The sequence below is a fragment of the Macrotis lagotis genome, chromosome 3 (genome assembly GCF_037893015.1).
Source record: "Macrotis lagotis isolate mMagLag1 chromosome 3, bilby.v1.9.chrom.fasta, whole genome shotgun sequence".
Taxonomy (NCBI): domain Eukaryota; kingdom Metazoa; phylum Chordata; class Mammalia; order Peramelemorphia; family Peramelidae; genus Macrotis; species Macrotis lagotis.
The window spans coordinates 284,037,006-284,053,490 of record NC_133660.1 but is presented as its reverse complement, the minus strand read 5'-3'; positions in this window follow the sequence as shown (position 1 = coordinate 284,053,490).

The following is a 16,485-nucleotide window of genomic DNA, read 5'->3' as shown; positions in this document are numbered from 1 at the left end:
CCCCTTCATCACTCCTCATCTTCCTCCTCCTCCTACATTCCCAAGGGGCCACCCAGGACCTAAGGCTCCAAGCCCCCACTCCCCCAGACGGCTGGCAAGGGGTTATATATAGCCACTTCGTTTTTCGCCTCCTCATTGGGTAATGGGGGATAATTAACATGCTCAGGCTAATTAGCCAATCAAATTAAATGCAGCACCTGCTCCCAAGCTGATTGATGCCCTTCCCTCCCTCCTGCCTCTCCCCCCACTCCAGCGAAGGGGGAAGGGTGTCCCTGGGGTGGGGGAGAGTATAAGGTGGAATCTAGGAAAGTAGAGAAGCACCCCTCCCCATCCTAGCAGGGGGCTGGGAATGCAGTAGAGGCTTGTCACTGAGTCCTCCAAGAAAGATTGAGCCTCCCTGCTCTCCTGTCCTTCCTCTCTCTCTTGCCTTTTTTCCTCTAGGGAGAGGAGCGATGGAATAAGCGTTTATCTATCATCTATCATGTGCGTTTTGCAATTATATGTGTTTTACAGTTATTAGCTTGTTTGATCTTCACCACAAGTAGGCAATATTATTATTTCCAATTTAAAGTTTAGGAAACTGAGGCAGACAAAGGTTACAAATACTTGCCTAGAACCATACAGTTAAAGTGTCAGAGTACAGATTTGAACTCAGGTCTTCCTGACTCCAGATCCAGCTGTCTCTCTGGGTCTTCGTCTCTCTCCCTCTATCTCTTTGTGTCTGCTTCCTTCCACCCCCACTACACCTGACATCCTCCTCTCCGGACTCTATTTTAGGGAGGGAATTAATTAGCTATTGATTTCCACTGGCAGAGGGAATGGGATTTCGTGTCACTGTCCACATGCCCCAGCTCAGTGAGAGGTTGTGGGGGAAAGGGGGCTGGACAGGACAGGAGGGTCCACTCAACATGAGTGTGTCAGCACCAGGCTCTTCTCTCTCTCTCTCTCTCTCTCTCTCTCTCTCTCTCTCTCTCTCTCTCTCTCTCACACACACACACACACACACACACACACACACACAGAGAAATACTTTAAGATTTGTGTGGACAGTCCTTATGCAGAGACTGGGCGGGGGGGAGTGCCTCAGAACAGAAAGACCACAACAACTAAGTCCAAAAATAAGAAAATCAGAGGAGGAAAAGAGAGACCCAGAGGCTGGACAGCAAGACTCTGGTACCAGAGCTGTATATAAGAGAAGGAACCAAAAGTTTGGAGCACTTGGCCTATAGGATGAGGACAAGGGTTGGGAACCACTACATCTGTGTTCTGGAAATGACATAACCATGCAAGGATCTTCTAGTGCAATAGATTTGGGGAAAGCCTCTTTGGAGGTCAAAATCGTTTGAGTAAGTCATTTTCCATCTGAAAAATAAGTGGGGTCAGACTGAAAGATGCTTCAGGGTCCTCCCAGCTCTGATAGTTCACATTCTCTAAGTCTCCTCCTAGTCCTGATATTCCATATTCCAAGGGTCTTCCCAGCTCAAACTTTAACCCTAATTCTGCATTTTAAGGACCCTCCAAATTCTGCCATTCATCTTCTAAGAGTCCTCCCTAGTCCTGACAACGTGTTCTAATTTTTTTTTAATTTCAAGGTTCCTCCCTGCTCTGATATTCTCTGCTCACTTGTCCAAGGTCTCTGACAATCTTTATTCCCTTTCAGAGGGAGCAGCACTGGGTTGGGTAATGCATCCATCTCTAGTGGGAGTGGGTTGGGGCCCCCAATTCCCTTGTGGGGGAGAGATTTGGAGGAGTTTTGAGGCAGCACTGGAAATGACCCCTCACCCTCCACTCAAGGCTCCCACCTCCAACGCTAGGCATGTGGTGGGGGTAATCGTATGCCTAAGGAATGGGAAGGAGCCCAGCTTTAATGAAGAAGGTGTGACTCAGCAGGTCAGCCGTGCCTGCCCACTGAAAGGTATTACTGTTGTTCACATATGATTGTGAAGGGCGGCACCAGAAAAGAGACAGAGCCGGGAGAGAGGAGGAGACAGTGTCTAGGACTTGTTCACTCATCCAGTCCATCAGGGCTCATTCTCTACACACTGTCTAGTCTGAAACCAATGCCAATGAGATAGAGGGAAAAGAAGGTGAAACCCCGAAACCCTTTTCATTCGTGGGGTCCCTAGCCTATGAACCAAGCATAGATAATTTCCCAGGAGGAGAAGGAGTCAGTGGCATCCTGTACCTGAACACCTGGGTTCCCTCTATCCTTTCCCCCTGGAGAATATGCTGAAGAGTGAGAAATAGCCCCAGTGCTTCTTTGCAGTTCATCTTCCCAGCACCTGCTCCTCTCTCTCTGGGCCGAAGTCAGACTCTATCTCTTCTTCAGGATTCACCCTGCCCCACTTCCTCTATCATTCACCAACCCAAGTGTGCCTACTTCCCCTACTAGGAAGTCCTACTCAGGAGAGACTCTGACTCTTTCTCTTCGGTTATCTCCATCTCTATCTCCCAATCCAGTGACTTCACCTAGCTCTGACACTGATTAGACCACAACCAGAGAGATGCGCTCCATTATGGGCCCCACATTTTGAGAAGGTCATTGGATAGTTAGGTGACACTTTAGCTGTATGACTTGCTCAAACCATTTTGACCTCCAAAGAGGCTTTTCCCAAATCTGTTGCACTAGAGCCAGAGCACCAGCCCTGGAGTCAGGATGATCTGAGTTCAAATCCAGCCTCAGACACTTAATAATGACCTAGCTGTGTGACTTTGGGTAAGTCACTTAACCCCATTCTCCTGCAAAAAACAAAAAAAGGGCATTGACAAGGCAGAGAGAGCCCAGAGGAGGCAACCAAGATGGTGATGGGCATGGACCATGTCTGATGATGCTCCATTGAAGGCACTTATATGTATAGCCTGAACAAGAGAAAGTGGTCACTTTCCGATGAGCAAAACCAGAAGAACCTTGTACATCCTAACAGCAACATGGGGGTGATGATCAACCTTGATGGACTTGCTCATTCCATCAGTGCAACAGTCAGGGACAACAATTTTGAGGCTGTCTGCAATGGAGAATGCCATCTGTATCCAGAGAAAGAATTGTGGAGTTTGAACGAAGACCAAAGACTATTACCTTCAAATTAGGAAAAAACCCATTATCTTATTATGCAATTTTTCTATCTCTCATATTTTATTTTTCTTCCTTAAGGATATGACTTCTCTCTCATCACACTCAATTTGGATCAATGTATATGATGGAAACAATGACTAACAGATTGCCTTCTGTAGGGGGTGGAGGAGGGAAGTAAGATTGGAGAAAAATTGTAAAACTCAAAATTAATAAAATCTTTCTTTAAAAAAGTGTTCATTTTCATGGGGTTCCATTGAGTAACATCAGATCCTTCCAGGGCCATCAGGTGGGAGATGAGGGCTAGGTGTATTCTGCTTGGCCCCAAAGAAGTGGAAGCAACAGTTGGAGGGGGTTACCAGACACATTGAGGCTCAGTTCAAATCAAGTATCTGCCTTGTGCTAGAGTAAGAAAGACAAGAATTGGACAAAGCAGTCCTCAAGGAGCTTAGATTCCACTGGAAGAATACGATGCGGACATTGAGGACAGACAATATACAAGGTCTACTTAGAAGAGAATTTCCTGGAGATAAACAAGATAACTGGGGGAAAGGAAGACTTTCACAGGAACTGGTCCTTGAATGGGAGCAAGAGATGAAGTTGAGGAGATTAATTTGACTGGGACACAGAATGAGGGTTGGAGAGTAATATGAAATCCTACTAAGACAAGTCAGAGCCAAGGCTTTCAATGCCTAGGCAGCCATTACAAGGAGGAAAGCCACTGGGTTAAATTTATGGCTTAAAAAAATCCCTTAGGCAACTGGATTTGAAGGCTAGAATGGACAGAGAAGAGACTGGAAGCCACAAGACCCATCATCAAGTGGCCACTGGAATGATCCAGATAAGAAGTGATGGGAGAATGACAGTAAGAGATGACAAATATAGTGACTCCAGAGAAGCATGGAAGCACAGGGACTGATGCAGGTGGATTAAAAACAAAAGCGGTGGAGCAGCTAGTTGGCGCAGCGGATAGAGCACCAGCCCTGGAAGTCAGGAGTACCTGAGTTCAAATCCAACCTCTGACACTTAATAATGCCCTAGCTGTGTGGCCTTGGGCAAGCCACTTAACACCATTTGCCTTGCAAAAACCTTAAAAAAAGACGCAATTGCTACAACAGGGTAAATAGAAGGAACGTGAAATGCCTGTGACAGTCTCAAAGCACACCCTAGACCCCAAAGAAACTCTAAAAAAAAAAGACCCCCTTGCCCCACTCCTTTTCAGAAGTGAGGGTCTGTGGGTGTGGAGTCCTAAAATCACCATGAGATTCTGTTGGATATAATAATCAGTTTTTGCTGAACCTATTTTCTCTTCCACTTTCCTTTTTTTTAAAAAGAAAAAATCTTGTTTATAAAATTAATATTAATTTAATAGCTCTCAGGAATGGAAAGGGTGGAGTTGGTGAATCTGGGCAATGTAAAAACAAAATATATCAATAAAAATCTTTTTTTAAAGAAAATTTTGACAGCTGATTGGAGGGAGCGCAGGGGGTCAAAAAGAAGATGACCCGATTATCAAGGTTGTGAGACTGAGGGATTAGAAGCAGTTTATGCCTTTGACAGAACTAGGTAACTTGGAAAGAGGAGTGAACTTAGGGGAAAAGAAAACGAACTTTGTTTTCAAATTGCTAAGCATGAGCCTAGAGGACATCCAGGGGGAGTGTCCAGCCATCAGCTGGAGGCACAAGGCTGATGCTCAGTGGAGAGATGAAGGCTGGATATAGAAATCTGGGAATCTTCTAGAGATAATTGATCTCCTGAGAACAGATGAGATCACCAAGAGAAAGCAAGGAGGCAAGAAGAGAGCCCTCAATGAGCTAAGGGCTACACCTATGCCAGAAGGTAGAACATAGATCAGCAAAGCAGACTGGGAAGGATGTACACAGGCAAGAGGAAAACCCGTTCCCAACAGACAGTATCCTGAAGAGGGCTGGGCAGCGAGTTGCCCACCACCCTCCCAGAGACAGTCCTTCCTTTAGAGGGTAGGCCACAGCTCCTAGCCAGTGAACTCATGCGAAGACTCACTGGGAGCACCTACAGTGCCCAGTGGACTGACCCTCTGGAGATCTGGTTGCCCTTCGAGGCTTCTCCCTGACTCTCCAGCAGGGTGCTGTAACCTTGTCAACCTGGGGCATTGGCGCCAGATGGCTGAAGTATTTCACTCAAGGTTCCTGCATTGCCATTGGCCAGCCCAGGCCCTGTTGTGATCTGGACTTGGGCTCAGACCCTGGGCCACCTCTCAAGGGAGATGAAGTAGGAGCACTCTGCCACCCTGGGACAACCACCTCTGTATGCCCCCTGACTTAGCAGGGGCCTCTGACTTAGCAGGCCTCTCCTAGAGAAGGCTTTCCCTTCTGCCTCAGCAAGAGGGTCCAATCCCCTCTGGTGGGTGAATTCTGGAAGAAACCTCAGAACCAATACCAGCCTGGTTCTTTTACAGAGAAAGAAATGGTAGTCCAGAGAAGGCATAGGAGTGGCAGAGAGGGATTTAAACACAGAACCTCTGTGTCCAAGCCCAGTTCTCTTTTCACTACCTTTTCACCCTTTCCTTGCCTCTCCTCCCTGCAGACTTTACTGCCTCCATAATCCTCCTCCTGACTCAGTCTCCTTTCTTGGTCAGCTCTTCTAGGGGTGCTATTCTAGGAGGCAGAACTCCTCTAGAATTACTGAAAATCCAGTTATTTACACCAGTGCCTAGAGCAGAGGGTACCAAGCCAAAGTTGATGCTACACCTAGGTTCTACCTCTGGCCCCAGTCAACCTGGGTCTCTTGATCACAGCCAGTGGCCCTGGGTGCCCCAGGGCTTCATTTCTCCTTCTTACCCACCTCTCGGCATCCTCTCTGCAAATTCAGTGACATCCCATAACCAGAGCATGCCAGCTGGGGGAACCCATGTTGAGAAGCTGTGCAATCCAACTTTATCATTGTCCAGAGAGCTGACCATCCCAAGGTCACAAAGAAGAGAGCTCAAGTCCTCTCACATGCACTTCCCACCTAAGACCCTAATCTCTCTACCTTACCAGTAGACTCCCACTCTCGGTAAGAGCTCAATCTGCACCCCTCGATGATCAGAGCCCAGGGCTGGTAGGGTGATCGATGGTCTCTGGTCAGTCCCAAAGCTGCTGCTGCTGTCCCAAATGGGGCCCAGTTCCCAAGGACTCTCTTGACAGCCAACGGTCCATCCATAACTTCCTTCCCTCCCCTGACAGCCTTGCTACCTGGTAATGCCAGGTCTCCCCAAGGCCCTGCCAGTCCAGATGGGAGCAAAGGTTTCCTATTACCTCCAGTTCAGACCTCAGGAGAAACTCAGGGTTCCTGTCATGCCTTTCAGGTCAGTCCAGTCTAATGAGCAGCATCCCTGGCTCTTCTGAAGAAAGGAACCCCTAGGAATACCCAGGCTCAGCAGGGAGTACTGGCAGAGATGGGAGAGGAAGCCTTGCAATCTCAAGGCCACAAACAAACCGAGTGAGGAGATGCCCGTGACTCTATAGATCCCACCCGGTCTGAAATCAAAGTATTCCTAGATGATTCTCTGTTTCACTATTTGTCATCTGTCGGACCATGAACAAGTCCCATACTTGGACCATGGTTCCTTTGTAGGAAAAAGGGCTTAGACCAGACAAGCTAAGATCTTTTCTCTTTCTGCATTTTACGTTCTATGGCAGTTGGTGACACAAGGGGTAGAATTCAAGGCCCAGAATCAGGAAGATCGTAGTTCTAATACAGCCTCTGACATTTCCTACCTGTGAATCTGGACAAGTCATTTCAACTCTGTTTGCTTCAGTTTCCCCAACTGGTAAAATAGGGATCATAAAAATCCACTGAGATAACTGGAATGGATGGGGGTTTTTTTTAGATTTTTCAAGGAAACGGGGTTAAGTGGCTTGCCCAAGGCCACACAGCTAGGTCATTATTAAGTGTCTGAGGTCAGATTTGAACCCAGGCATTCCTGACTCCAAGGCCGGTGCTCTATCCACTGCACTCACCTAGCTGCCCCTGTGCCACCTAGCCACCCTGGATGACCTTTTATAAAAATATAAATTATCCAGATTAAGAAAAAAAGGAAATAAGATACTTGAATAATCCCATTTCTAGAAAAGAAATTGAAGAAGTCATCAATAAACTCCCCAAGAAAAAAATCTCCTGCACCATATGAATTTATAAGTGAATTCTACTAAACATTAAAAGAATAATTAATTCCAATTCTATATAAATTAATTTTAAAACTAGGTGAAGAAGCAGCTCAGTGGCACAGTGGACACAGCACCAGCCCTGGAGTCAGGAGGACCTGAATTCAAATCCAGCCTCAGATACCTAATAATTACCTAGCTGTCTGGCCTTGGGCAAGTTACTTAATTCCATTGCCTTGCAAAAAAAATTAAATAAATCACTAAAAATTAAAAATAAGTGAAGAAAGAGTTCTGCCAAATCCCTTATTTTTTAGGTTTTTGCAAGGCAAATGGGGTTAAGTGGCTTGCCCAAGGCCACACAGCAAGGTAATTATTAAGTGTCTGAGGTCATATTTGAACTCAGGTCCTCCTGACTCCAGGGCTGCTGCTGTATCCACTGTACCACCTAGCTGCCCCCCAAATTCCTTTTATGATACCAACATGTTGCTGATATCCAAACCAGGAAGAGTCAAAACAGACAAAGAAAATTATAGACCAATTTTAGGGAAAATATTACAGCAATTATTACTCGGCTAATACATCAAGATAAGGTAGGGTTTATAACAGGTGAGCAGGGATGGTTCAATATTGGGAAAGCAATCAGTATAATAGATCAATCAATAACAAAATTAAGAGAAATCATAAGATTATCTCAATAGAGGCTGAAAAACCCTTTGATAAAATACAGTACCCTTTCCCATTAAAAACACTAGAGAATATAAGCTCCTATGAGACCATTTTTGTAGAAGCAATTAGCAAAACTCCTGTCAAACAATAACTGCTCTCTATTTATTCCCTCCCTTCCATATGTTCTAAGGTCCTTCCCAGCTCTGATTACCACCTGTGTGATCTTGGGCAAGTCCTTTTTCTCCCTCCATACAATGAAGGAGCTGATTGAGATGGCCTCTGGGGTCTCTGCTGGCCCTTGGCCTGAGAGTCTGTTTGATATAACATTCTAATGGTCCCTACTAGCTCAGAGGATCTTTCTGACCTTGAGATCAAGTCTCTGCCCTGTGGACCTGCTAGGCTATAAGCTTTCTGAAGGCAGGGGCCAGAGAATGGTTATGGTGTATGACCTGCATACCTAATAAGGCATTTCACAAAGGTTTGTTGAATTAATAAGTGATAGTGGTGTGTTCAAATGGAAAGCAGAAGTATTAAAGGGAGTGATGGGAGTGACCACACATATGATCATCCTTAGGTACTTCCCAGGGGGACTGGGGAGCAGCATCTGGCAGGTCTGCATGCTCAAGGGTGGGCCTAGAGAGGCAGAAGAATATGGAGCGGTATGAATGACAAGGCCCAGCAGGGAAGGGGAAATACAGGAGCCTGGAAGTATCCCAAAAGAGTGCTTGGCTGCACATGGGCACAGCAAGAGTGTCAGAGGAATTATCTGTGTGAGATTGGAGGAAATAAGGTGGGGAGGGTGTGTGAATAATCAGAGAGCAAGGGAGAGTGGGACACACCCCATGAGTGGGAGACTGGAACTAGGGACCCGAAGTAGAAAATGAGAAGTGTGATGGAGGTGGAGAAAAGAGCCATCAGCATCATGGAGTAAGGGTCCAGCTGCCCTCAATAATCCCTGACCTCTCTTTCATTTTCAAGTTTGTAAAGCCTTTACTTACATCACCTCATTCAAGTTTCACATCAACTTTGTGAAGGATGTGATTCACCCCATTTTACGGATGAGGCAATTGAGACTCGGGATGGCTTGCCTTCAGTTGATAGGAATCTGAGGCATGTCTATGTCATTTCAAGTCTATGTCCACCATTCCATGCTGCCTACAACCAGTATGACCTTGTGTCCATGACTTCTGTGGGCCTCAGTTTTCCTCTCAGTAAACCAGAAGTGAGAGGAGTAGAGCAGATTGTTTCTGAGGTCCCTTCCAATTCTGGGTCTATGATTCTATGATTGGGCAAGTGGGAATGGGAATGTGTGTGTGGGTGTGTGGGTGCATGAGAGACAGACAGACAGACGCGGGGTGGGGGGGGAAGAGAATGAGAGAAAAAAATCAGACAGACAGAGAAGCATCAGCCCATCCATGGTGGGGCTAGGTTCTCCGGAAAGATGTGTTGGGAAACACAGGCCTGTTTGAGAGCACACTCTGGAACTGCATACATGTGACTAGAGTAAAGTGTTGCTGGCTAATGTGCAGTTTGACTCAGGGGGTGGGAGCCTATATGTGCAACAGAAATGTGTGTGTGTAAGAAGCTCAAGCCTATCAACATGGGGTACCCAGAAAGTAACATCATAGCATGGCGAGGGTCCAAGGGTCCAAGCACCCTTCAAACCCAAGGGGTGTGATCCTGGGGAGGTCATTGCACTTCCCTGAGGCTCCATTTAGTGAAATAAGGAGGGAGGACTTGATAACCTCTGAGGCATCCTCTAGCTCAAAACTGATGATCTCATGACCTTATTTTACAAAATGAGGAAACAGAGAAAGAGAGAAAAGAAGGAGAAAAGGGAGAAGGGGAGGGGAGGGAAGGGGTGGGAAGGGAAGGGGAGGGGATGGGAGGGAAGGGAGGGGGAGGGGAGGGGAGGGAAGGGGAGCTGAGGGAAGAGAAGGGGAGGGGAGGGAAGGGAAGGGAGGGGGAGGGGGAGGGGAAAGGGAAAAGGAAAGAGAAAGGGAAAGGGGAAGAGAGAAGAGAAACTAGGAGAAGAGGGAGAGAAAAAGGGGGAGAGAGGGACAGGGGGAGAGAGAGAGAGAGAGAGAGAGAGAGAGAGAGAGAGAGAGAGAGAGAGAGAGAGAGAGAGAGAGAGAGATGAATTGGCAGTAGCCTGCCAGAGGAGCCTGAGATGTGGACAGTGGTTTTTAGTTTCCTGTGGTCTGTATAGGTGTGCAAAAGCATGGGAGGAGAGGAAGGTGGGGGGTGGGACAGGGAAAGGGAAAGGGAAAGGAACAATCATTTATTAAGCACCTACTGTGAGCCAGAGACAGTGCTACACACTTTATAAATAATATCACATCCTTTCTTTAACCCTGGGAAGTAGGTGCTCTAATTACTACTATTTTATAGTTATGGAAATTGAGACTGACAGAGATAACTTACCAAAGGTCACACAGCTAGTCAGTGTCCGAGGCCAGATTTGAACTCTGGTCCTCCTGACTCTAGTCATTATTCCACCAGCTTCCCCTGCCCCAACAAGGGAGTATAGGGGGAGAGGAGAAGGCTAGGATTCTGAAGGGGGTGGGAAATATCTAGGGACATAGTGAATAAAAACTGTAGCTTAGCTGTGTGTGTTGAGGGGGTGGGAGTGGGGTGGTAGAGGATCTATGGGGGTGTGTTGAGAGAGGCTCCTGTGTGTGTGTTGGGGAGCCAAGCACCTGTGGGAGGGCTGTGTGTGGCAAGCAGAGTGAGGTGTGTGTCTGGGCGAGTGTGGGTGGTGAGCATGATGAGATGAGGATTGCATACACAGGTGTGTGTGAGAGGAAGAGAGAAGAAAGAGATCCCGTAGGTGTGTGTCTGGGTGTGAGGCTGTATCGGTGTCACGGTGTCTGTGTCATTGGCTGTGGGGACGGAAGGCTGGGGGACAAAGGGGCCACCAGCCCTGAAAAGGAGAGCCCCAGGCCCTGGAAATCCCACACACAGCCCAAAGGGAAAGAGGGTGGAAGGGGCGTCCTGGGTTTCTTGTTGGCCCCCATGGCCAGACTACTGCCGAAAGGGATCAGTGAGGGACTGCTTCAGACAAAAGTAGATCTCTCAGCCCCCAAGAACAAGCCTGGGAGGGCGGGGGGATCCAAGGAGACGGCTGTCAGCCTCAATCCCATATCCACCTCTAAGTCCTGTCTGTCTGTCTGACTGGGGATACCTGCAATCTGCAAGGGAGCAACCTCCCTACCCTGACTGCCTCCCTTTCTCCTCTCCCCTTTCCCACACCTAGAACCTGGACTATTCTTAACCCCCCACCCTTTCCTATCCCATGTTCCACACTCCCTCCAAGCTCAGATCCCAGGCTCCTGGAAATCACCCCCTACCCTAAAAAAGCCAAGAGGGGACTGGGGACTGGGCAAGTTATCACTGACCCTTCTTCCTCATCTGCTCTCCTCTCTCCCCCCCCATCCTTCTCTCTCTGTCTCTGTCTCTTACTCTCTTTTTGTCTCTGTCTCTGTCACACACACACACACACACACACACACAAGAAAGAGAGAGAGAGAGAGAGCTCCTGAGCTGTAGAAGAGGGGGGTGAATGAAATAAAAAGCCAGCCTTTCTCTCAATAAAAAAAAAGCAAACCAAAGCCTCCAGATAATGTGGTGAAAGCAAGGGTGAGGGGCAAGGAGAAGGGGCACAGAGGGCGAGGGGCAGGAAAAAACTGAGCTGAGGGCATCTGAGGCACAGGCCCTGAATTTCCCCATTTCCCAGGGCTATTCAATGAATGGCCCTCGTACCCCAGGGAAGATTGTGGGGTAGACAGAGGTCCTCAAAACTAATGATACATTAGGACTCTAAGGCTCAGGGTCCAGCCAAACACTCTTCAGTTCAGGCCTAAACAGCCCCAGACCACAATGCCCTCCCAATCCCTTGGTCTCTGCTCCTACCCCACCCCAACCTATATGCTGTCTCTTACCCCCCCCCCCAGGAAAGAATTCCTTTCCTACCTATTCTAAATACCGCCCTGGCCACCCTCATCCCTCCTCAAAGCCGCACCTGCTCTCCTTGGCTCCCAAGGACCCTTCCTCCTTCCTCTCTTCCAAAGGAAGGAGCACAGTGAGGGTGCTGCTTCCTCCTCGCCCCCTGCAGCTTCCTCTGGCCATAACCTTCTTCTTGCCACCCCAGCCTTTCTCCTCTACACCGGCTCACCCAGAGCTCCTGCTTCCCCAGTCAAACCCTCATGTCTTCATCCCTCCTAGTCACCCTGCTTCCAGTCCTCCTCCTCCTCCCCCCCCCCATCCTTCCCCAGACCACAAGCTTCCTTCCTTTCTCTCAGGCACCCCAGTCTTGCCTGCTCTCAGTCCATGCCCCCCAACTCCTTCCTGGTAATGCCCCTTTGCCTGACTCCATATAGCCTCCTCCCACCCCCCAGCTGTCCCTCGGCCATCATTCCCAGTCCACACTGGCTGGGCAGGCACTGATTTCCCCATCTCCCTTCTCCCCTGAATCTGCCCCCTCCCCTCTCTCCTCCCTGCCTACTAATCCCAGTCCTCTTCCGCTTCTCCTCTGCAGACCCTTCAGAAGACAACAGCCCCTCCTCCCCTCCCCCCCAGGCACTGCCACAAGCTGGGAGGGGGCACAGATTGGGGGAGTCTTCCGTGGCTCAGACATCAGGCACCCCCCTCCAGCTCCAGGGAAACCCCGCTAAATCAGTCCCCCCCTCACCATCGACTCTCCATAAAGCAGCCTCTCAACGCACCCAATCCACCCGCCCGGGCACACAGACCCCCCCCCCCCATCCACCTCAAGCCCAGCCCCTCCCATTCAGGCGTGTCCCCCCTCCCAGCCTTCTCCCCGATCTCCAACCTTCCTGACCCCCTCGGCCCCACCCCCTCTCAAAAACGCCCCCCCCCGCAGCTGTTCCCCGCCCCCACAGCCAGACCCTGGCCTCTCCCCCCTCCCCCACCCCCCCCGCCCTCCGTGCTCTCGCGCCTCCCCTTCCCCCTCCCCCTTTCGGGCCCCCGCCCCTTTCCGCCGCAGCCCCCCCCCCATACCTGGCTCTGGGGGGGCCCGAGGCCCCGGGGCCACCCCGTCCTGGGGGGGGGCGCAGGGAGAGGCTGGAGCCGGGAGCTGGCGCGTGTGCCCCTCTCCTGGCCAGTCCCGCCGCGGCGCCGCTGCGAGGATGCTCAGGGAGGGAGGCAGGGCGGCTGCTCCCGCCGCATCCCTGCAACGGCGACTGACGGCAGCATCAGGACCAGCGCCCGCCGCCCCGCCCCCGCGCCGCCCCATTGGCCCGCCGGCCCCGGACGGACGCGCCGAGCGGCCAATGGCCGGCCGCGAGCGCCGGCCTCCTCTCCGCCACCCCTCCCTCCCTCCTCCCGCCCCTCGGCCTCCGGGGCTCCCGGGCCCGGCCCCCCAGACGGGCTCCCGCCGCCTCCCCTCCGGCCCCCCAAGGGCCCCCGGCCTGGAAGAGGGGTGCGTCCCCCCGGGGCAGCCAGAGCCTCAAGATGGAGGGGCTAGGGCAGGGAGCGGCCCCCCCGGGGCCCCCACATCCTAGCCTCGAGGCTTCACCCCAAGTCTGTTACGGGGAGGGGGGGACACGGACCCTAGGCGCCTCAGCGGATGCCCCGCCCCGCCTGCACCCCACCACACCAAGGCCGGCTGGGCCTCAAGGGGGAAAGAGGGGGTGCTGGGGGGCAGCCCCCGAGTCTGAGGCAGAGTAGGGGGAGACGCCTGGGAGGGCAGGAGCCAGTGGTCTGGGGGTTCCCTCTCCCTGCTTCTCAGCCAAGGGGCGGGGATCCCCCAAACAGGCCCAGGAGGGGGAGGGGGGGTCCAAGAAGAATGGGAGGGGAGCATCTCCCTTCTCCCTCCTTCTCCCCCAGCTCCTTCAAGGGCTGGTGTGTATCTCTGCGTATCTGGTTGTGAGTGTGTGTGTGTTGTGTGTGTTGTGTGTGTGAGTTGTGTGTGAATGTGTGAGTGTAAGTGCGTGTAACTGAGTGTATGAGTGTGAGTCTGTGTGTATGACTGTGTTGTGTGTGTATCTATGTGAGTGTGAGTTATGTGTGTGTTGTGTGTGAGACTTAGTGTGTCAATGTGCATGTGTGTGAGTGAGTGTGTATGAGTTGTGTGTGTTGTGTGTGAGAGACTGCGTGGATGTGCATGTAAGTGTGTGAGTGTGAGTGTATATGAGTTATGTGTTGTGTGTGTGAGACTGTGAATGTGAGTGTGTGACTGAGTGTATGAGTGTGAGGTGTGTGTGTGTATGAGTGTCTGTGTATCTGTGTGTGAATGAGTGTACAAGTGTGTTGTGTGTGTGAGAGTGTGTGTGTCTGCTCCAGATCTTCACTGGGTGGGGAGTGGGAAGGGGGTGGGAATCTGCATTGGTGTGTTTCTGTCTACACCAATGCATGTGTGTGTGTGTGTGTGTGTGTCTGTGTGTGTGTGTTGCTCTCCATTCACTGCTGGGATGTGGTCCACCTTCATTCTCTCAGCACCCCAGGGGTACCTTTTAGGGGTCAGGCCCAGGGCATGGGGTAGGGTATGCTTTGACCACAGGCCTGCACTGATGTCCCTCATGGTTCCCTCATCTGTGTGGTCCTTCATTCTCCAGAGTGGGCAAAGGTGTGTGGAGGGGTGTCTACCAGACCCTCCCCAACTTGAACCCAGAACCCAGGTGAGTGCCTGGCCAGCCCTTGATGGGCTTCCATCTCCCACTCCCTCCCTCTCTGATTGATTCCTCAGTGGGTCCTGGAGTAAGAGGTCAAGAAGTATTTCTCTAGGCCCATCCTGGGGCTTCCAGCAGACCATGACCTTGGGGAGAGCCCCCCGCCTTTCTAAGGGCCAACTGGAGGGGAGTTCCACAGTGACAATGTTGAGTGTGGGGGGGAGCTGAGAGAACAAGGCTGAGCCTCAGGTTCCAGTCATATGCCCTGGCCCCTGAACCCCATGCTTCTTTAGTCCCCCCATGTTCCAGAGCCTTCTGAGGTTCTGAAGGCAGCCCCAGTGACCCCTCTCACACAGACACACACACACAGACACACAGACACACACACATACACACATGCACACACATACACACATGTACACACACATGCGCACACACACACGCACATGCACGCACACACGCACTCTCTCTCTCCTGGCCCTGGGCAAGGATCAGCAGTCTAGCTAGGCCAGGGCTGAGCCCCCGGAGAAGATGTGGGAAGAGGGCTGAGCCCAGAATCTGGGCTGCTCTCTCCTTCCTCTCCAGCCCGGCCTCCCCCGCCCCCCTCATTTGTCTCTCCTCTCCTTGTCTCTGTGGCCATTCATGGCTCCCTCCACTGTCCTCCCCCACCACCCACTCCCCAGCTCCAGGAGCTGATCTGAACCATCAAGGGCAGGAAAGGTCGGAGCTGCAGCCCCTCCCTCATCCCTTCCGCTGCCCCCACAAGCCCAGAAGCCCGCCTTCCCCTACCCCTGCTCCACCTCCAAGGGCCCCAGGTCCAGCCCTAACCAAGGTGACTGGTGGGGGGGTCACCCTGGCCCCCACCCCCAAATCACCCAACTCCTCAGATGCCTCCCGAAGCACACACAGACATGGGTAGGGGAGGGCTTGGGGGGAGATGTCGAGGGGTCTGCAAGAAGGGGGCCGCAGGTTCCCAATGGGGAAGAGAAGCAGTTAGCCGGGGCTGGGGGAAGGAGGCAGAGAGGGAGAGCTGCCAGGCGAGGGGGAGCAGGAGCGGGAACGGCTTCACAACACAATCACCGTCTGTTGTTATAGCAACTCGGCCCCCAAATCGTGAAACGGATATTACAGCTTCGAGAGGGGGAGGGGAAAGCTGGGGGGGGACACCAAGGCAGAGGAGACAGGGCCCCAGGGTGGGGGTAGAGCCAGGGCTGGGGTACCCGGGGAGAAAGCCAAAGACAAGGGCTCATTATATGAACTTCCTCCACCCCCATCTTGAGTCATGGTGGGGGGTTGGTTGGGATTCTTCATCAGCCCACCCCCAGGAAAAGCCCCCAGCGCTCCACTGCAGGTGCAGCCCCGGAGAGGCGCCCTGCCCCCCACGCACACATCCCGGGGCTGGGAAAACGGGGATACTGATCTGCAGGAGAAGGAGGGAACCCCCAAGAGCCTTTCCCTTTCTCCCACTGAGAAGCAGCCTTCTAACCCTGGCCCCAGTGGGAGCTCCTCCCTAAGGTCTCCATTCCCAGGGCTCCTCTAGGGACCCTCCCAGCCCGGCCCAGCCCGGCCCAGCCCAGCCCTTGAACCTTTGGGATCTTTGCCCAGGGCAGGGGGCGGGGGGAGGCAGGGGCCAACCGGAGGCAAGGAGCCCTGGATCGATACACATTTCCTCTAGAAGTCATCCTTCTTCTATCTGGTTTGTAGGGCAAAGGACAGGACACTTGGGTCTCATTGGGAGATAAGGCCAGGGAATTTGTGTGTGTGTGTGTGTGTGTGTGTGTGTGTGTGTGTGTGTGTGTCTGTGTGTGTGTCTGTGTGTGTCTGTGTCTGTCTGTCTGTGTCTGTCTGTCTGTCTGTGTCTATGTGTAAACAAGGCAGGAAGAACCCCTGGAGGGGTCTGTGCCTTCCCCCAGCACCTGATGGAGCCCTCCAATCTCCCCCCATCCCCCCCTCTCACTTGATATGGCTGAGTGGCCCCAGTCTGGGACACTAT